The 21,511-nt window shown below is 43.0% G+C and overlaps 1 pseudogene; it reads left to right on the top strand.

Annotated features, from left to right (window-relative positions):
- Positions 1-5,596: 5,596 nt before the first annotated feature.
- On the top strand, positions 5,597-19,284 carry LOC108434013 (annotated as a pseudogene).
- The last annotated feature ends 2,227 nt before the right edge of the window (positions 19,285-21,511 follow it).

Here is a 21,511-nt window from a genome sequence, read left to right as displayed (position 1 = left end):
ACAAAGGGATCGTGATGAAGTCAGTGCGGTGAGGAGTTCTTTCAGATAAGTAGAGGCATTGCCATAAATGCACTGGTGGGTGAGGAGGGAAACCTTGTATTCAATCCTGGCAGAGATGGGAAGCCAGTGAAGAGAACAGAGGATGGGTATAATGTGTCCATATTTATGCACTCTCTTTAGGATCCTAGCAGCGCTGTTCTGAATGTATTGTAGCCTCTGGAGACTCTTGCCAGGAATCCCAATGAGAAGTGAATTGCAGTACTCCAGTCTGGAGGAGATGAAAGCATGAACCAATTTTTTAGCATCAGATACAGTCAGAGTGGGGCAAAGTTTGGCAATGGTTCTGAGGTGGTGAAAGGAGATCTTGCAGAGGTGTTTTATATGGACCTTGAAAGTGAGTTGAGGGTCAAACCTCACACCAAGATTGGAGACTGATGAGGAGAGTTGAATGTTTTGGCCAGAGAATGTAATACTGGTTATGGAGGTTGACTGAGTCTGATGTGGGGTGCCAATCATGATTGCCTCTGTTTTGGCACTGTTCAACTGGAGGAAGTTGTTCCATCCACACCTAGAATATCTTCTAGACAGGCAGCAAATTGTGATGATGGCATTGACGATGAAGAAACAACACAGGAGTTTGCATCAATTCGAAGGTAAAGTTTACATAATCAGCATAGCAGTGGAATTAAATTCCATGGTGACTAATGACATGGCCAAGGGGAAGCATGTATATATTAAAGAGGATGGGGCCCAGGACTGATCCCTGTGGGACTCTGCAGGTCACAGTGTATGTCTGGGATCTTGCCTTTCCACATGTTAAGTATTCTCTTCTGTCAGTCAGATAAGACTGAAACCAGTTTATGGTGGTGTCCGTGAGACCAATGATGTGATGAAGCCAATTGAGGAGTATGCCATGGTCAACAGTGTCAAATGCAGCAGACAAATCCAGGAGGATGAGGAGGGAAGGTGAGCCAGCGTCTGCTGCCATCAGAAGGTCATTTGTGACCTTAACCAAAGCTGTTTCTGTGCTGTGAGCAGAGCAGAAACCAGACTGAAATTTTTCATGAAGGTTATTGCATTTAAGATGGTCCTGAAGATAGGTGGCGACTACCTTTTCCAGTACTTTAGAGAGAAAGGGAAGATTGAAGATGGGCCTATAATTAGCGAAGACTTCTGGATCAAGACTAGGTTTTTTGAGGAGTGGTCTGATTATGGCTTCTTTTTAGAGAAGATTTTCTCCTTGCTCAAAACCCAGACTGTAACTTTTGACCAGTAAGCAGACGCTCATGGTTATAAAACAGAGAAGAAGCTTACTTTGGGATTCAGGCAGATATATCGTTGTCAATACACAGGCATGGGTCAGCTCTGAAGTAAACAACAGAACACAGAGGGCGATCATTACCAAGCAGGGAAAAGCAGAGCAGAGTCCAAAACACAGGCAATGAGTCAAACACTGAATATCCAAATAACCAGGCAACAATACAAACATACATACAGGTGAACATAATCCGTTTTCAGGAGAACTTGAGCAGTGATAGGCCACTGATGATCTTCCTGGAGACAAGTGATGAGGCGGAGGACTCTGGGATGTGTAGCTCATAGGCTGGCTAGCCGAAAATGTGACAGAATCCCCCCTTCAAAAAGTCCTGGCTGGCCTTGGAACGAGGGAGACCAGGATGACAACACCATCCCTGACCCGACCGCGGAACAGGGGCCGAATCAGAGCTGCTGTGGCGCTGGACCACCGGTGTACATGGTCTCTGCATGCAAGCCAGAAGAGACCACCTCATCTTCTGGAGTCCAGCAACCTGTGCACAGCGTAGACTGGGGCCTGATCTATCATCTCTGTCGGGGGTGATGCAGTGTCTTGTTTTCACTACGATGGGCTTGGTCACCTTGGAAATGGTTCCAGCTCCAACCAGTCCTCCGTGCAGCACTACTACTTTCAACACATTCGGAAGGTCCTCCATGGGAATGTTGAGCTCCTCCACGATCCTGGCTTGAATAAAATTCCCCTCTCCTCTGGAATCTAAAATCGCTTAAACAACAACAGACTCGGGATATACTGATAGGTAGCATGAAAGACTTAGATACCAAGCCTTTTTTTGGAACACTCACCACATTAGCATGCAGAGTAGACTCCATGTGCTTTCCAAGGGTTGGCACATTGTTCGTTTGAGGCCCCAGAGCACAGTCCTTGATCTGATGGCACGATTTCCCGCAGTACAGGGAAGAATGATTTCTCAACCTGCAGCTCCTTTCCTCAGGAGTCAGTCGTGAAAATTCACATTGCATGGGTTCGGGGCTTCCAGCAACTCTGTTGGACTTCTCTTTCTAATGAAACTCCTTCTGAAGTTCCTGCCAGGATTCCTCTTACCCTGATGTTGCAACAGATGATCGATTTTCATAGCTAGATTAACCAGTTCATCCAATGATAAGTCATCATCTTTACAGGCAAGTACACTCAAGATATCTGGTCTGAGCCCTTGCTCGTAACCTCACACCTCCCTTATTATATGACTTTGAATCACTTTTGGTTCCTGTTAATATTTAATTTGACACTTTCCTTGGAAACCTTTATCTCCAACCATCCCTGTGATCTATTCTTTTTGAACTTTCCCAGCCTGATCATACCAGGTCAAGGCCATCATTTTGACATTTACTTTATTAATTTATCTCAAGAACCATTTTTGCCGGTTCTTATCAGCTTACTCCACTCTTCAAGGGTCAGCTTGCCTTCATCTTTTACTACTTAAGCAATGTTGCTGGCCTCTCCAAGCTCCAGGTGCATTCCTGTGTTCAAAACTCCCTTACACAATCAAGGCAAGTTCCTGGGTAAGAGGATTCATCTATGTCATTTAGACAAGCAACCCGAGGTTTGTCTAGCAACTGCTGTATAGCATAGACTGGGGCTTCGGGTTGACGTTTTCTATTTTTGCTCCTAAGTGTTTCATAATTATGTTTAGGCCAGAAAACAATACAAAGAAACACCTTATGGGTAAAGCACCTTCAAAGTCTTGAGACTTTTGCTAAATTTGTCATGTCACACAGTAATTTAGCAATTTATGTGAAACATGCTTATTTATGTTTAGATTTATATGTACCTAGAATATTCAGTACTAAAACTTTCTTATTTCAATTTTATATTATGCTCTAATTTGTATATTTAAGATTTGCACATGTACTGCTTAAATAATAATAGATAATAATGTATTACACCAAGGTAAAGAAGACTGTAATTGCTTTCTCCAATTTTTTTATTTTATCTATTGATTCATTTTTTAAAAACCATATCACAATTGAATTCTCATTATCTTTGAGTGCATTCTTTATCAATAAAGGAACACATGCCCCTTACATCTGAACCCCGCCCCCCCCATGAAGTAAAACTATGAAATGTTTGTAAATAATTTTAATATATTTAGGTTGTGAAAAGAGTGGTTACATAAAAAGTATCTTATGGCAAAATGTCTGTAATTCATTTATATTTTTATACTATATATTTGAAGAAATTCTGAAAATGTTCACAATCTATGCCTGGATTTAATCTATAGAGATTAAATTATTCCTTATATTTTACATTCCAGCAAATATTAGTCAGTTTACATGTATATGTACTCTATGTCCAACAGAAAATATTTCACTTATATATTTAACCATTGTATAAAACCATAGTCCTTTAAACCTATGTGTGCTATGGTGGGACATTGACTAACACTTTACAGCACCTGTTTCATAGTTAATAAGTTAGGAATTAAGAAATAAAAAGACACGAATAAGTAGTGCTGCATTAACACTGCAATGTAACTACAATTAATTACCAGGGACTACTAGTTAAATATTAGTTAGATAATAGTGAACTATCAATTATGGTAGTTCACTATTAACTAAATAATAACAACTTAGTCTCATAGAGAACAGTACCTCTGAATTCTTAGGATAACTAATCAATAATTACTGATTAATTCAACATCAATTGGTCAATACCTGAGTCTTTCAAGGTTTCTGGTGAACTGTTAACTGATGTAGTGTATCCCAAGACTTCTAAAAGTAGTGTACACACTAGACAGTGTGCAATTTGTACAAAATAAAAAGGCTTCCTCAGAGAAGGGTGGGGACATCACACCACTCTTACTGATTGGTGTCTCTCATGTGCGTCTTTTGATCAGAAATGTTAAAAGGCTAAGGCACATCTTCATATTTGGCAGTGTGAACCAATTTGCACATGAGCCTACAAATGGGACAACTGTGAAAATACTACAGTATTCAGTACACCAGGCTTCTTACCTCTCAACTTTAGAGCACGTGCCAGTGTTATTTCTTCTGAACAGTGGTTCTCCTTTACTGAACAGTAGTTCTCCTTTAAAGCGCTCTTGAGGGTAGGGTCAGTTGAAGAGAGGGCTCAAGGAAATATTTGACAGCTGCTAAATTGAGTGTGTGAGTGAATTTCTGTGTCTGTCTGTCTGCCCTACGATGGACTGGGACCTGTCCAGGGTATATCCTGCCATACGCCCGAAGACTGCTGGGATAAGCTCCAGAACCCCCCCCCGCGACCCTGACGGAGAAGCGGCTTAGAAAATGGATGGATGGATGGATGTATCCTGCCTTCAAATTAACTTACTTCTAAATATTACAGAGTGATTATGTAATTACTGTCTGTTACACAGTGTTACTGTGTTCTTCAATAGTCAATGATGAACGTATGATGATAAGGAACTGTATTATAAAAAGAAACACATGGTAACTTATTGCTAAAGAACTAGGAGTTGATTATGATCAGGAACAGCATTATGAAGTGAACACATTGTAACACATTATTAATGAACTAAGAAGTAATGATGATATGGAGCAATATAAAGTGAAACACATGGTAACTCATTACTTATGAACTAGGAGTTAATGATGGTCAGGAAAAGTATTATAAAGTGAAATACATAGTAACTTCTCATTAATGAACTACACTGCTCAAAAAAATAAAAGGAACACTCAAATAACACATCCTAGATCTGAATGAATGAAATATTCTCATTGAATACTTTGTTCTGTACAAAGTTGAATGTGCTGACAACAAAATCACACAACAATCATCAATGGAAATCAAATTAATTAACCAATGGAGGCCTGGATTTGGAGTCACACACAAAATTAAAGTGGAAAAACACACTACAGGATGATTCAACTTTGATGTAATGTCCTTAAAACAAGTCAAAATGAGGCTCAGTATTGTGTGTGGCCTCCACGTACCTGTATGACCTCCCTACAATGCCTGGGCATGCTCCTGATGAGGTGGCGGATGGTCTCCTGAGGGATCTCCTCCCAGACCTGGACTAAAGCATCCGCCAACTCCTGGACAGTCTATGGTGCAACATGGCATTGGTAGATGGAGCGAGACATGATGTCCCAGATGTGCTCAATCGGATTCACGTCTGGGGAATGGGCGGGCCAGTCCATAGCTTCAATGCCTTCATCTTACAGGAACTGCTGACACACTCCAGCCACATGAAGTCTAGCATTGTCCTGCATTAGGAGGAACCCAGGGCCAACCGCACCAGCATATGGTCTCACAAGGGGTCTGAGGATCTCATCTCGGTACCTAATGGCAGTCAGGCTACCTCTGGCGTGCACATGGAAGGCTGTGCGGCCCTCCAAAGAAATGCCACCCCACACAATTACTCACCCACTGCCAAACCGGTCATGCTGAAGGATGTTGCAGGCAGCAGATGGCTCTCCACGGCGTCTCCAGACTCTGTCACGTCTGTCAGATGTGTGAACCTGCTTTCATCTGTGAAGAGCACAGGGCGCCAGTGGCGAATTTACCAATCCTGGTGTTCTCTGGCAAATGCCAAGCATCCTGCACGGTGTTGGGCTGTGAGCAGATGTGATCGGAGAGGCCAAGGTGGGGGCGGGGCACAGCTCTGTATGCCTCTCATATGTTTGTATGCACACGGTCCAGTGTGTTATTTCCCCGTGTTGGTATGGTGACATGCTGATAAAACTTAGACAAAGTGTTTGTCAGGTCTACATAGTTAAAATCCTCAGCCACCAAATAAAATGACTCTGGGTGCTTGTTCGGAAGTGAGCTGATGTTATCATGGAATCGGTTTGGAATGGCCTCAGAGCAGTGGCTGTTAATCATAACACATTTTATGCACCAACCTTTGTTTACGTACACGCATAAACCACCCCCGCAGGCTTTCCCCAATAGCTTGTTCCCGAGGCAGGGACCAGCATGATGGAGATGTGATCGGAGAGGCCAAGGTGGGGGTGGGGCCTCTCCGATCACATCTCCATCATGCTGTCCTGGGTCTTCCCCGGGGTCTCCTCCCAGGTGGACTTGCCTGTGACACCTCCCAAAGGAGGCCTCCAGGAGGCATCTTAACCAGATGCCCAAACCACCTCAGCTGGCTCCTCTCGACGTGGAGAAGCAGCGGCTCTACTCCGTGTCTCTCCCGGATGACCGAAATTCTCACCCTATCTCTAAGGGAGAGTCAAGACACCCTGCGGAGGAAACTTATTTCGGCCACTTGTATTCGCGATCTCGTTCTTTCGGTCATTACCCAAAGCTCATGACCATAGGTGAGGGTGGGAACGTAGATCGACCAGTAAATCGAGAGCCTTGCCTTATGGCTCAGCTCTTTCTTTACCACAACAGACCGGTAAAGAGCCCGTATCACTGCTGACCCAGCACCAATCCGCCTGTCAATCTCCTGCTCCCTTGTACGACCACTCATGAACAAGACGCCGAGATACTTAAACTCCTCCACTTGAGGCAAGAGCTCACCCCCTACCCAGAGAGGGCTCTCCACCCTTTCCCGTCTGAGAACCATGGCCTCAGATTTGGAGGTACTGATTCTCATCCCGGCCGCTTCACACTCGGCTGCAAACTGATCCAGTGAAAGCTGAAGTTCACAGCCTGATGTCCCCAATAGGACCACATCATCTGCAAACAGCAGCGATGTAACCTCGAGGTCACCAAACTGGACACCCTCCATCCCCTGACTGTGCCTAGAAATTCTATCCATAAAAATTATGAATAGAATCGGTGACAAAGGGCAGCCCTGACGGAGTCCAACTATCACTGGGAATGAGTCTGACTTACTGCCGGCTATGCGAACCAAACTCCAGCTTTATTTGTACAGGGCCTGAATGGCTTGTAGTAAAGAGCCATGTACCCCATACTCCCGAAGCACCTCCCACAGAATACCCCGGGGAACACAGTCGAATGCCTTCTCCAGATCCACAAAGCATATCTGGACTGGTTGGACAAACTCCGATGAACCCTCCAGAATCCTGGAGAGGGTGAAGAGTTGGTCCAGTTTTCCACGACCAGGACGGAACCCGCACTGCTCCTCCTGGATCCGAGGTTCAAATATAAGCCGGACTCTCTTCTCCAGTACCCATGCATAGACATTACCAGGGAGGCTGAGGAGCGTGATTCCCCTGTAGTTGGAAAACACCCTCCGGTCCCCCTTTTTAGAAAGAGGCACCACCACCCCAGTCTGCCAATCCAGTGGCACCGCCCCCGATTTCCACACAATGTTGAAAAGGTGTGTCAGCCAAGACAGCCCCATAACATCCAGAGCCTTGAGGAACTCGGGACGGATCTCATCCACCCCTGGAACCCTGCCGCCAAGGAGCTTTTTGACTACCTTAGCGACTTTGGCCTCAGTAATGGACAAGCCTATTCCCATGTCCCCAGACTCTGCCTTTTCACTGGAGAACGTGTCGGTGGGATTGAGAAGGTCCTCAAAGTATTCCTTCCACCACCCAATGACGTCTTCAGTCAAAGTCAACAGCACACCATCTCCACTATATACAGTGCTAGTGGCACACTGCTTTCCCCTTCTGAGTCGCCTGACGGTTTGCCAGAATCTTTTCGGAGCTGACTTAAAGTCACTTTACAAGGCCTCACCAAACTCTTCACACACCCAGGTTTTTGCATTGGCAATGACTGAAACCGCAGATCGCTTGGCCTGTCGATACCTGCCAGCTGCCTCTGGTGTCCTACAGGCCATCCATTCCCCGGGGTAGGACTCCTTCTTCAGCTTGACGGCATCTCTCACCTGGGGTGTCCACCACTGGGTTCGAGGATTACCGCCCCGACAGGCACCAACTACCTTGCGACCACAGCTACAGTCAGCCGCTTCAACAATGGAGGAGCGGAACATGGCCCATTCTGAGTCAATGTCCCTTACCTACCCCGATATCTGGTCAAAGTTCTGATGGAGGTGTGAGTTGAAGATCAATCTGACAGGTTCTTCTGCGAAACGTTCCCAGCAAAGCCTCACTATACGTTTGGGTTTGCCTAGTCTGACCGGCATCTTCCCCCACCACTTGATCCAACTCAACACCAGGTGGTGATCAGTTGACAGCTCAGCTTCTCTCTTTACCCGAGTGTCCAAAACACATGGCCGCAAGTCCGATGACACGACTACAAAGTAAATCATTGAATTGCGGCATAGGGTGTCATGGTGCCATGTGCACTTATGGACATCCTTGTGTTCAAACATGGTGTTTGTTATGGATAAACTGTGGTTTGCACAGAAGTCCAAAAACTGAACACCACTCTGGTTCAGATCAGAGAGGCCATTCCTTCCAATCACACCCCTCCAGGTCTCACTGTCGTTGCCCCCATGAGCGTTGAAGTCCCCCAGTAGGACAATAGTCTCCAGGAGGAGCATTTTCAAGCACCCTTCCCAATGACTCTAGGAAGGCTGGGTATTCTGAACTGCTGTTCGGTGCATAAGCACAGACAAAAGTCAGGACCCGTTCCCCAACCCGAAAGCGTAGGGAAGCTACCCTCTCATCCACCGGAGAAAACCTAAACATACAGGCGCCAAGTCGAGGGGCTATGAGAAAGCCCACACCTGCCCGCCGCCTCTCACCATGGGTAACTCCAGAAAAGAATAATGTCCAACCCTGATCCGGGCAGGGTACCCAAGTCCTGTTTTCTTTTTTTCATAGGGGTGATTATGGATCACACTTTGTCTGGCCTGTCACCTAGGACCAATTTGCCATGGGAGACCCTACCAGGAGTTTTTGCTTCAGACAACATAGCTCCTAGGATCATTCAAGCACACAAACCCCTCCAGCACGATAAGGTGGTGATCCACGGAGAGATGCTCTTAACTAGCATTCTGCAAATGTTTTGTTTAATTTATCATAATTTATTCTAAACCTAACCTTAACATCAACACATATCCTGAATCTAACCAATGTTTGAAATTACTGTTAACATTATGTAGTCAGAGGAATTGGTCAAACGGTGGTACTGGACAAATGCACCTCTTTGTGGGTGTGGATGTCATGCAAGAGATGCGTTTATCTGTTTATTTTTAATGTCTGAATCGTTCAGATATAGCCCTTTTTTGTGTAAGGCATAATATGGCAGCAAATCCAAATACACATTTGAAAATGCTAAAGAAATGGTCAATTTAAAATTACAATTACCATGTGAATGTGCAACATTATGGACATACACTGATCAGGCATAACATTATTGCCCCCTCCTTGTTTCTACGCTCATTGTCCATTTTATCAGCTCCACTTATTATAGGTGCATTTTGTAGTTCTACAAATACAAACTGTCTGATCCACTCACACCAGCACAACACACACTAACACCACCACTACATCAGTGTTACTGCAGTGCTGAGAATGTTCCACCACAAAAATAGCACATGCCATGAGGGGCCATGGAGGTACTGACCACTGAAGAACAGGGTAAAAGGCAGCTAAACAGTATCAGAGAAACAGATAGACTACAGTCTGTACTTGTAGAACTACAATGTGCACCTATATAGTAACTGGAGCTGATAAAATGGAGAATGAGCGTAGAAACAAGAAGGTGGTCATAATGTTGTGCCTGCTCAGTGTTATTCAAATTAAAATGCAAATACACTGCTCAAAAACATAAAGTGAACACCTAAACAACACAATATAACTCCAAGTAAATCAAATTTCTGTGAAATCAAACTGTCCACTTAGGAAGCAACACTGATTGACAATCAATTTCACAGCTGTTGTGCAAATGGAATATAAAACAGGTAGAAATTTTTGGCAATTAGCAAGACACACTCAATAAAGGAGTGGTTCTGCAGGTGGGGACCACAGACCACTTCTCAGTACCTGTGCTTTCTGGCTGATGTTTTGGTCACTTTTGAATGTTGGTGGTGATTTCACACTTGTGGTAGCATGAGATGGACTGTACAACCCACACAGGTAGTCTCAGGTAGTGCAGCTCATCCAGGATGGCACATCAATGCGAGCTGTGGCAAGAAGGTGTGCTGTGTCTGTCAGCATAGTGTCCAGAGGCTGGAGGCGCTACCAGGAGACAGGCCAGTACACCAGGAGATGTGGAGGAGGCCGTAGGAGGGCAAGGAGGAACAGGAGGAGCACTGCTGGAGCCCTGCAAAATGACCTCCAGCAGGCCACAAATGTGCATGTTTCTTCACAAACAGTTAGAAACCGACTCCATGAGGATGGTATGAGGGCCCGATGTCCACAGATGGGGGTTGTGCTCACAGCCCAACACCGTGCAGGACGCTTGGCATTTGCCAGAGAACACCAGGATTGGCAAATTCGCCACTGGCACCCTGTGCTCTTCACAGATGAAAGCAGGTTCACACTGAGCACGTGATCGAGTCTGGAGACGCCGTGGAGAGCAATCTGCTGCCTGCAACATCCTTCAGCATGACCGGTTTGGCAGTGGGTGAGTAATGGTGTGGAGTGGCATTTCTTTGGAGGGCCGCACAGCCTTCCATGTGCTCGCGAGAGGTAGCATGACTGCCATTATGTACCAAGATGAGATCCTCAGACCCCTTGTGAGGCCATATGCTGGTGGCCCTGGGTTCCTCCTAATGCAGGACAATGCTAGACCTCATGTGGCTGCAGTGTGTCAGCAGTTCCTGCAAGATGAAGGCATTGAAGCTATGGACTGACCCGCCTGTTCCCCAGACCTGAATCTGATTGAGCACATTTGGAACATCATCTTGCTCCATCCACCAACGCCATGTTGCACCACAGACTGTCCAGGAGTTGGCAGATGCTTTAGTCCAGGTCTGGGAGGAGATCCCTCAGGAGACCATCTGCCACCTCATACAGGCACGTGGAGGCCACCCACAATACTGAGCCTAATTTTGACTTGTTTTAAGGATATCATATCAAAGTTGGATCAGCCTGTAGTGTGTTTTTCCACTTTAATTTTGTGTGTGACTCCAAATCCAGGCCTCCATTGGTTAATAAGTTTGATTTCCATTGATGATTGTTGTGTGATTTTGTTGTCAGCACATTCAACTTTGTACAGAACAAAGTATTCAAGTATATGAGAATATTTGCTTCATTCAGATCTAGGATTTGTTATTTGAGTGTTCCCTTTATTTTTTTTGAGCAGTGTATATGTTTTTTTGTTTTTGTTTTTCTTGTTTTTTATTTCTGGGTATAGCAACTGGAAAATTTAAGTTGAGGTCATAATTTCTTTGAAATGTGTTCTTTCATCAAAGAAATAGGGTCTGGCTACAGCCAAACTCACAGGTAGCCACAGAAAACCACTTCACAGTGACTTTCATTTCTTTATACAGAACCAATAATGGCTGCTGGCACCAAGTCTTTTGGAATACGCAGAGATACTAACCACCAAAGCAACAACAGTGACACTCAAACAACAATAGCACCTGTCTGTCTTAGGAGACGGCCAGGGCTCACAGTGTAGATTGCATACCATGCTGCAAAAGCACAGAGTCAATCTCAGGGTTACTGCAGCTTGGGGCAGCCTAATTTCTGAAGTATGGACGGCACAGCCACACACATAAAAAAACAGCAGTGGCAGGAGATTTTGAACAGGAATCAGTATCATTGAAAAATAGTTCCATGCCATTAGTTAACCGAAATGCAACTGCCATTGGCACAGCAATGCAGAAGTCGTGTATCAGGTAGCCTAATGTGATTCCCAGCAGGAGATGTGTTCTGTTGTTGAACTTGTGAATGGTGAACTCCATGGCACCTGGTTCGGTTATAGTTTTCTGGGCTGTGCTGGGTTGTATAGGATTTCTGGCTCTTTTGTGTTTTATTTTGGCTTTTCTAGCACAGAAACTGCCTGAGAAGTTTAAAGAGGCCAGGTTAATCATATTCTGCATGCTCATATTCTGAGCAGTGTAGGTTACCTTTATTCCAGCTTATGTCAGCTCTACTGGGAAGTTCACTGTAGCTGTAGAGATATTTGCTATTCTGGCCTCAAGCTTTGGACTAACTATTTAGATTTTTGCTCCTAAGTGTTTTATAATCATATTTAGTCCAGAGCTGAATACCAAGAAACATCTTATGGGTGAAGTATTCTCCAAGTCTCTTTCACAAATGTCACGATTGGCTCCTCCCACTCCATGTGCCTTTTTGTTTTGGTTTGTCCATGTGCCTTTGTTTTGGTTTTGTAACTCCCCCCTGATTGATTGCACCTGACCCCCAAATCCCCTGGTGCTGAGGGAACACGAGCGTCTCGTCAGTCTCGTAAGAAGGCGAAGGACCAACCCCCTAGTGTCCAGACGACGAGACCTCAGGTAAGCGCCTTTGGTCTGCCCGTCTTGAGCGCCACTGCAGGGAGGAGCGACCTGCAGTGCAAGACGTGGTCAGATAGATGGAGCAAGCAGATAACCCATTCTATGGTACTCGGCTCGCTTTCAAGCGCCACTGCGAGCTGCCAATTGCCCGAGTGATCCTTGGGAGCAGCCGAGTGGGTCCTGTCTCTGTTCCTCCAGGTTGGAGCCGCTGTCCCCAGCCGGAGCTCCAGACCCCGCGGCAAGTCTGATTCCGTGGCCGCACCCCGCGGCAAGCCTGATTCCGTGGCCGTGCCCGCCGCCAGTCGCCTCGCCTCTGCGCCCGCCTCAGGTCTTTGTTCGATGTATTGGTCTTTGTTTGTTTGCTTCGTTGAACTCTGTTTGTTCTTAGTCTTGTTCTCGTTTTTGTCATGTCTAAACCCCTGTCTATCCATGCTGGCTATGTGAACCTGGGCCGTTTTGACTATGACCCTGGATTTGCCGCCGATAAATCTCGCTTATCTCAGCGTATGTGTCCGCCTCCTCGCTCCGCGTTACAACTAATTTTACATGTCATGCTATGATTTAGCATCTTAAATGAAACATATTAATTTATGGTTAGGTTCATACGCACAAAGTACCGTAAGTAATATACCTGTTTCAGTGCACCATAAATCCTAAATAAATAAACAAAAAATTAATAAAAATTCAACTTCTACTTCATAAACTGTACTACCCAATATTTGCAAGTAGTGGAAATCTATCTACTTCCAAAGTGTCAGAGATCATGAGATAAAGCCAGTGTGGACCACACTTGTTCCAGCAGAGATGTTTGATCAAATTGAGTTCTGTGGAATTTAAGACAAGGGACCACTTCAGGAAATCTTATGAAAGAGGACAGTGTGATCAGGAAATAGTATCAACATGAAGGGGTGATGTTTCATTACATTTTAAAGTAATGTCCACATGTAGGCATTTAGCAGAAAATTGCCCACAGCATCACAGTCTTTCTACTGTCTTGTCCGCTTCCCACAGTGCATCCTAGTGCCATCATTTCCCCCCGTAAACGCCACACATATACTCAACACTTTACACAGTGTAAAAGACAATCATGCTGATCAGACCAAGAGACCCTCTTTACTCCAAAATCCAGTTCTGATGCCCATATATCCAGTGCAGGTGCTTTCAATAGTGTCGGCATGAGCACTCTGACAATGTGTGGCTATGCAGGCCCATATGCAGCAGGGTGTGATGCATTGTGTGCTTATCACAATGTGACACATTCCTCCTCTAGCCAACTATAAAAACTGTCTGCATGCTGTCCAGTAAATCACAGACAATATTTGCATTGTTATGAGTTCAACATTTACTTTCTTCATCTGGGAGTGGTCATACAGTTTTGGCTCAACCAAAGAAGGATGTCCACATATTTGTGGCAATTTAGCGCTTTTATCAGACAGCCTTGCCAAAATCATCAATGGACCATAGAGCAATGGCTGACCAGATATTATTTAGGTGGTGGAGCATTCTCACTCGCACTGCACAGCAGGGAGACAGACATGTTAATTTTTAGAATTGTTTTTCAGAACAACAAAAATAAGCCTGAACCTCAAACATTCATACATAAGAACTATGCAAAATATGTTTATTCTGATTTTTGGTGATTAAATGTGATTTTTCTTTCATATTCTGTATCTTTGAATGTCAGTGCACTTTGAATGACAGTGTTCATTATCACAGAATATACGAAATGAATAGGATTTGTTTCAAGGATTTGTATTAATCTGTTTTGTGTTAAACATTTCAAATGGCAGACCTCTCTGGGGTACCTTCATCTCAGCATGTGTCAGCTGTCATGGAAAATTCACTGTAGCTTCCCTGTGACACGCAACCTTATGACCTTGAACGGTTTCTTCACTCACAGTTTAAAACACTAGAGACGAGCAAGCACAAAAGTGACGTCATTTATTGTCGTTAATATTCAAGTCATAAACACGCCTCCTGAGTCTGAGCTCACACTCACAGGGGATTTTCACAATGTGGCTATTTAAAAAGAGTCACTGGGGTCTTCAGAGGGCTGAGAGCTACCGAGCAGACCATGCAGGTCACTTCAATATTAATGATGTTTGTATCAATGTGGTGTATAACTGGTTTCAGTCCGGTAGATGGTGAAACTGACCTGGTCAGCTGCAGGCGGTGGGATGATCCGAAAATATCTGCTCTTTCTATGGATGGAGATTTTTTAATCGGAGGAATTTTTTCAATTCATCCTCAAGCAAGTTCAGAAAACAAGACGTACACCAGACGGCCACTCCAGCTACAGTGTTCTGGGAGGTCTGTCTGTGAGCTTGACGTGTACAGCTGCAAAGGACAAGAGAGAAATTATAATAATAACATGTTAAGAATTGTGCAAAAATGCGCTCCTTTTTCCGTCAATGTGGCCTGGATGTGGTAATAGAAAAAACAAAAAAATTTATGTTTGTGTAATTAGTATGTTTTATTTTTCTCAACAGTATGAGCTTCAGGGAGCTGCGAAATGCTCGTGCCATGGAGTTCGCCATTCACGAGATCAACAACAGAACGGATCTCCTGCCGGGAATTACGTTAGGATTCCAGATACACGACTCGTGCTCTGAAGTCTTGATGGCAGTCAAAGTTGCATTTCAGTTTGCAAACGGCGTGGAGCCATTTTTTAATGATACTGATTCCTGTTCAAAATCTGCAGCAGCAGCTGTTCCTGCTCTCGTGGGAGAATCTGCTTCTACACCATCGATGAGTATGACGAGAATGCTGGGTCTCTTTGGAATTCCACAGGTGATTGTAAGCTGCACTACATGGTGCAGAAATGTGTAAATGTTTAGTAAAATATAAAAAAATATGTAAAATTGTCATACTTCATGAATTATTTTCAAGCAAGCATTTAAAATACCGTTTCTGTCTATTTTATATACTGAATTACAGGTGAGTCACTTCGCAACCTGCGCATGTCTGAGCGATAAGCGTCAGTATCCTACCTTCTTCAGGACCATACCAAGTGACCATCACCAAGCCGCCGCACTAGCAAAATTAGTCAAGCATTTTGGCTGGACATGGATTGGGGCAGTGCGCAGCGATACGGACTACGGTAATAATGGAATGGCGTCGTTTCTAAAGGCTGCGCAGGAGGAGGGAATCTGTGTGGAGTACTCCGAGTCCTACTACAGAACACAACCGCGCAGTAAACTGGAGAGAGTGGCGAACGTCATCCGGACATCAACAGCCCGGGTAATAGTAGCGTTTCTTCACTCATGGGACATGTTGTTCCTGTGGCAGGAACTGCTTAGAAAACCGCTGCCTCCGCTTCAGTGGATCGGCAGCGAAGGGTGGATCATACAATCAGACATTAAGCGTTGTATCGGCTGTGGTGGGGTGATAGGATTTAGCATCCCCGGCTCGGTGATTCCAGGTCTTCGTGAGTTTCTTCTGGATCTCTCTCCAGCACAAGCACTGAAATCTCCTCTGCTAACGGAGTTTTGGGAGAGCTCGTTCAGCTGTAGCCTAAAAGGCTCCTCGGGGGGCGCGCGGAAATGTAACGGCAGCGAGGATATCCGCGCGCTGCAGAACACGTATACAGACACGTCGCAGCCTCGCGAGTCTAACCTGGTGTACAAAGCTACGTATGCCATAGCGCATGCCATCCACGGTGTTATCTGTAATGACACGCAGTGCGACAAGAGCGCTAAATTTACACCATGGCAGGTAAAAAACCCATAACAAAATTAAAACAGTCTATCAACTTGTCTTATCATTTAAATGAGCGTGATGTTATTGTAAAAAAAATATATATTTGTATATGGATTCATACTATAAGCAGGATATTTTTGCTCTGCCATTACAATTTGTGTTTTAGCAAAATTATAAATATGAAAGCAGATTTCATAAGATTTATTATAAGAAATAATTCTAATAATTCGAATAATTCTTGCAAAGATATTAACACGTTAGATATGTATGAGTTATATTTTTAGCACACAATCTGCGAAAGAAAAGTAGTTATTCAGCTTAGCTGACTCTCATATAAATAATTTTTATATTTTCCATGCACTTCATGAATAAAAATCACTGGAAGAAACAATGATTCAACAATAAATTCTTACATGCTCTTCAGCAATAGAACAACGAAAAATATGCGATTATTTTCTGAACTTTATTATTATTTTGAGCTCATTTATGAAGTGTTCAATATTGCAAGACACCTCAGTGGTCTTGGCCTGTCCCAAAAAAAAGACATCATTTCAGTATTTACCAAAAAATGGTTGTTTTTTTTGTAATGCACTGAAAAATACATGAGACTCAGATCTGTTCACAATTTTTCAAATTACGTTTATGACTGCAGATACTTGACCAGCTCAAGAGAGTGAACTTCACTACAAGGAATGGCTATCAGGTCTCCTTTGATGCCAATGGTGATCCTGTGGCTGCTTATGAGCTCATAAACTGGCAGGTTAATAAAGATGGTTATTTGAATTTTGTGTCTGTGGGCCACTACGACTCATCCAGACCAAGAGGCCAAGAGTTGAGTCTGAACGGTGTTATCATCTGGGTGGGAGGACAAACACAGGTACTTACTTTACGTTATGAAAAACTATATAAACCTGTTACAGAATTTGAAATAAGTAAGGAAATCAATGTATGAACTATTGCCTAATACTTTAAATATGAAGAAAAATGGACAGTATTTTAAGGTGAGACAACTTTAAATGTAATTAACACAAAGCAACTTAAACTTGCTTAAGCCACTCCACAAATATTTTTTGGTGAAGATTTTTAAAATATATTCATACTACTCAGGCAACCAATTTCAGCACTACACAAACACTGGCATGAAGGAATTCCAGGCTGCTCCTTACATAACATACAGTAGATTACATAATAGTGCGTATCTCAGAAGATTTCATTGCTTTCTTTTGTTTGTGTCTCTTTACTAGATGCTGCAGTCAGTTGTTTAACTTTATTGTAATTATACAGGCTGAACTGATGAACTGCAATACAAAAAACTATCAAGAGTACTGTAATAAATAACCTGTGATAGAAACAAGAAAAACTCATTCAAATTTCAGCTAACATAGCATCATTTCAAGTTAATTTTATTTAATGAAAATAATTGGAAAACTTTTTCAATTATTCAAAAGAAAAGATCAACAGAAACCAAGACATTTATTTATTTATTTATTTATTTATTTATTTTTATTAACATTTGACATCAGAAATAAAATGTATTAATAGTGTCAATGAATGTATTATGGGAAGTTCCATTCCCTTAAAAGTCCCAATACATCAATCTTACATTCAATGTTTTAATATCACATACTCACCAAGTAAACAAACATTGAAACAAATAAATAGAATCTAAACATGCCAGCAATATGCATGCTTTTTACTTTACATGCTTAATATATTAGAATGTTTGTCATTCAATCCATTTTTTAAAAATACAACTTTGAGTTTGACAGTATTGAAAAGTAAAAACTTAGACTTACAAATCATTGTAAATTAAATAAATAAAAAAAAAACAAAACAAAAAAAAAACCTTACAATTACAAATAACATTTGTCTAATGTACTTCAGGTGCCAAGATCTGTGTGCAGTGAGAGCTGTCCTCCAGGAACCAGGAAGGCTGTGCAGAAAGGAAAGCCAGTCTGCTGCTTTGACTGTATACCATGTGCAGAAGGAGAGATCAGTAATAAGACAGGTTGTGTATCACATGCAGTGCTGGGAACAGCCCTAATTTAGTTTTTATTTCTGTAATTCTCTAGCTGTTCTTTCTCAAATAGAGTTCTATGTATGTCTTTCTAATATTTAAGACTCTTTGAACTGTATGCCCTGCCCTCCTGAGTTCTGGCCCAACACTCAGCAAGACATCTGCCTCCCGAAGCCTGTGGAGTTCCTGTCCTGGGACGACACTCTGAGCATCATCCTGACAGTGTTCTCTATTGCTGGGGCCATCGTGGCTGTATCTGTGGCTGCTGTTTTCTACAAACACAGAGCTTCTCCAATCGTCCGAGCCAACAACTCAGAGCTGAGCTTCCTGCTGCTCTTCTCACTGACTCTGTGTTTCCTATGCTCACTTACTTTCATTGGTCAGCCCTCTGATTGGTCCTGTATGCTGCGTCACACAGCGTTTGGGATCACCTTCGTCCTCTGCATCTCCTGTGTTCTGGGGAAAACAATAGTGGTGTTAATGGCCTTCAGAGCTACACTTCCAGGCAGTAATGCCATGAAATGGTTTGGGCCTCCACAGCAGAGACTCAGTGTTCTCACCTTCACTCTCATACAGGTCCTTATTTGTACTCTTTGGTTGGCAATATCTCCTCCTCTCCCCTTCAAAAATCTAAAGCAATACAAGGAAAGGATAATCCTGGAATGTGCATTAGGTTCAGCTATAGGTTTCTGGGCTGTGCTGGGTTATATAGGATTTCTGGCTCTTTTGTGTTTTATTTTGGCTTTTCTAGCACGGAAGCTGCCAGATAACTTTAATGAAGCCAAGTTCATCACATTCAGCATGCTCATATTCTGTGCAGTGTGGGTTACATTTATTCCAGCTTATGTTAGCTCTCCTGGAAAGTTCACTGTAGCTGTAGAGATATTTGCTATTCTGGCCTCAAGCTTTGGTCTGTTTATTTCTATTTTTGCTCCCAAGTGTTTCATAATCATGTTTAGGCCAGAGCAAAATACAAAGAAACACCTTATGGGTAAAGCAACATCCAAGTCTCTTTGAGACTTTTGCACAAATTTAAATGCCACACTGCGATTTAGCACCTTATATGAAACATGATCTTACGCACTGATCAGGCATGACATTATGACCACCTCCTTGTTTCTGCACTCATTGTCCATTTGATCTGCTCCACTTACTATATAGATGCATTTTTAGTTCTACAATTACCGACTGTAGTCCATATGTTCCTCTGCATCCTTTCTTAGCCCGCTATTACCCTGTTCTTCAGTTTTCAGTCCCCATGGCCCCTCACAGATCATGTATTCTTTGGGTGATGGATCATTTTCAGCACTGCAGTAACACCAATGTGGTGATGGTGTGTTAGTTTGTGTTGTGCTGATAAGAGTGGATCAGGCACATCAGTTCTGCTGGAGCTTTAATATGCTGTGTCCACTCACTGTCACAGTCCATTTTGTAGATATGAAGTAAGAGACGATAGCTCATCTGCTGCTCACAGTTTGTGTTTGTCATCATCTAGTCCTGCATCAGTGTTTACAGCATACTGTTCACAGGATCCTCTTGGCTGGATATTTTTGGTTGGTGGACTATTCTCAGTCCAGCAGTGACAGTGAGGTGTTTAAAAACTGTAGCAGCAATGCTGTGACTGATCCACTCAGACCAGCACAACACACACAAACTATATATATATATATATATATATATATATATATATATATATATATATATATATATAAATAAACAAAGTAAGTTTTTCATGTTTTCAACATTTTTACATAGCTTTGATATCCCTGGTTTGTGAAAATGATGTTTGTATACAAAATATTTTACTGTAAAATTTGTGCAAGTTATTACATTTCTAAAAAAACAGAAAATGTGCAAATGTTTTCCTAATTTAACGAGTCTTTTAATTTTTCCTCATATTTTAGAATACTAAATTCACAATGTGGATTTGTACATATAGTTTATCTCACAAAATTTAGTACACCCTTGTAAGGGGGAGCGAGGAGGCGGACGCATACGCGGAGATAAGCGAGATTTATTACGGGCAAATCCAGGGTCGTAGTCAGAACAGTCCAGGGTCAATGAGCCGACACGGACAGATCGAGGGTAAGACATGACGAAAACAACCAGAACCAACACAAACAAAGACCAGATACAATGATACAATGATACAATGATACAATGATACAATGATACAATGATACAGATACAAAGACTGGCAAACGCAAAGGGCAAACACAGGGCTTAAATACACGTAACAATGAGGGACAGGTGATAACAATCAGGGGCGGAGTTACAAGACCAAAACATGAGCACATGGACAGGACTGGGAGGAGCCAACCGTGACAACCCTTCACATTTCTGCAAATATTTCATTATATCTTTTCATGGGACAACACTATATAAATGAAACTTGGATATAACGCATAGCATAGTAATGAATAGCAATATAGATTTACTGTCCTCTCAAAATAACACAGCCATTCATGTCTAAATAGCTGGCAACGCAACAGTGAACATGTACAAATTGTGCCCAATTTTGTCACTATCCCTCCCTGGTGTCATGTGACTCAGTTACAAAGTTACAGGTGTGAATGGGGAGCAGGGCCGTTAAATTTGGTGTTTTGAGTACAAATCTCTCATACTGGCCACTTGATTTTCAACATGGCACCTCATGGCAAAGAACTCTCTGAGAATATGAGAAATAGGATTGCTCCTCTCCATAAAGATGTCCTAGGCTATAAGAAGACTGTTAACACCCTGAAACTGAGCTATAGCATGGTGTCCAAGGTCATGCACCTGTTTTCCAGGACCCTCGCTGAGGTTGACCAATGAAGTTGAATCCACATGTTCAGGTTGTCTTCAAAAATTAGAGACATGAATGCTGCCAGCATTACTGCAGAGGTTGAAGAAGTGGGAGGTCAGCCTGTCAGTGTTAAGACCATTCCCCACTATGCATTAACTCGGTCTGCATGACCATCATTTCAGAAGGAAGCCTTTTTCTGAAGCTCATGCACAAGAAAGCTTGCAAACAGTCTGCTGAAGACAAGCAGTCCATGAACATGGCTCATATGGTGTCTAGCATGAGTGTTGTTACCCTGGTGAGGAGTACCAAAACAACTGTCTCTTGCCTACAGTCAAGCATCATGGTCTGGAGACGCATGAGGCTTTACTGATATAAACATTTTCCTAACTCAAAACAACCTGAAACACAAAAAGACAAACATAACCAGAGGGCAATTGAAATCCAAAAAAGGCAGAGACA

The sequence above is a fragment of the Pygocentrus nattereri genome, chromosome 7 (genome assembly GCF_015220715.1).
Source record: "Pygocentrus nattereri isolate fPygNat1 chromosome 7, fPygNat1.pri, whole genome shotgun sequence".
Classification (NCBI taxonomy): Eukaryota; Metazoa; Chordata; class Actinopteri; order Characiformes; family Serrasalmidae; genus Pygocentrus; species Pygocentrus nattereri.
The sequence above is the reverse complement of the archived record's forward strand: the minus strand, read 5'-3'. Positions and strand labels throughout refer to the sequence as shown.